Source organism: Chelon labrosus (assembly GCF_963514085.1).
Source record: "Chelon labrosus genome assembly, chromosome: 15".
NCBI lineage: Eukaryota > Metazoa > Chordata > Actinopteri > Mugiliformes > Mugilidae > Chelon > Chelon labrosus.
The window spans coordinates 21,169,001-21,170,691 of record NC_140348.1 but is presented as its reverse complement, the minus strand read 5'-3'; positions in this window follow the sequence as shown (position 1 = coordinate 21,170,691).

Here is a 1,691-nt window from a genome sequence, read left to right as displayed (position 1 = left end):
CTTCCCTCCTTATAAAGCGATACAATGTTTCCTTATTTGGTGCTGTCTCTCCTTATTTGGTGAGTCACAGCGTCGCCTGTCGATTGGCTGAGGATGATCTGAGTAGCGCCGTGATTGGCCAAAGAGGCGCGCTCATTAGAATAAATACCAAAATGGTTGCGCTACCGACAACGTCACCGCGGACAAGCAGAGGCACCAAAATAACAAAACATCCAACTTTTTATTCCCCACAGGTCCGACCGTGTCACTCCACGCAACATGTTTTCCCAAAGCTAAAATCCCAGAGCACCTATTTATGTTTCTGTGCTGGCTCAGCGACAGATTTCTTACAGTACTGTGTTACTGTAGACATTTAAATGAGGAAATCAGATCTCCAACAGGTCCCAAATTATCCCAATAATCACATGGATGGAGTCTATAAATATAACAGAATACTCTAAGATCTCGCTCTAGATGAAGACTTCATCACGCTTAATCAATAATGTCAACACCTCTGTTGAAGCACTGTCAGGTGTATAATAATATAATAATTAGTTTGAGAAACTTCCATGCAAGTTGCAGGCAACATGTTATGGTGCAACATAGTTGTAATCCTGCACAGCTTCTGCAACAGACCCCTTCAACATTAACTGTTTGAGCAGGAAAAGCACAGGTGTTACTAATATCAATAATGATGGCTGCACCCCTGTAGGCCAATACACAATAAGCCCGGCTGCAAACAAGTATTGTTAATTTTCGTAAATGAAAAGACCCTCCACGGGAGAATTACTCTGAAGGTACTTCAGTGCCCATATTTAACTATGCTTGATATCATGCATTAAACCCCACCCACGTGATACTCCAGGCAGGTTAAAACAAATGCCAAGTACTATGGTATTTGAAGGTGTTTTCTCACCCAAGATTTTCTTGCACGATAGAAACTTGTATTGGCTTTTATTATTACCAAGAGAAGTCACTGAAATGTAGGAATTCAAAAACAGTTATAAACTCGCCAGTTCGCAATGTGTTAAGACTGCATAAATAAACAGATCTAACAAAGTCGTAGAACTCCAAAAAAGTCTCCAATGCATGCTGCATGACACATAAAAACTTTATATCAGGGATTCTGTGTCTGTATACACACTAACACTGGGCTCCCACATGAGGTGCTAATGCATGTATGCACAGCTCAAACAAAGTTTACAAGAAGCACTCCTTAACTCACTTGTGCACCCCAAACACAAATATCATTTTAAACAATGAGTCATTTAACGGATGATGAATTTTCACCAGTACCAAACAAAATGCAAATACCTCTTTTGCGGCTATAAAAGGCTATGTTATCTTTTAAACTTTGAATATAATTATATTGAAAAATGTTTGGCACGCTCTAAGGGGCTCATGTTTTAAACCTTAAGAAGATACGCACCGACCTCTAGTGGCCAACGAGCAGACTGGAGTTTTAGATTAGCAACAAAAAAAGGTCTTAAAGTATTTTTTACAGGATCATGCAAGTGGTTTGTGACACAGCAGACAAAGACGACAAACTGCAAGTACTTCTTTTTAGCCGTCGCTATTTACAAATGCATGCTACACGTTTTGAGAATGATTATGTGCTCACACTAATAAAATCAACTTGCAGGAACAGGGCAAGGTGTATACATTTCATGAAATATATTATTTTTACCAGTAGTGTTGTGCAGCCGGAGCAG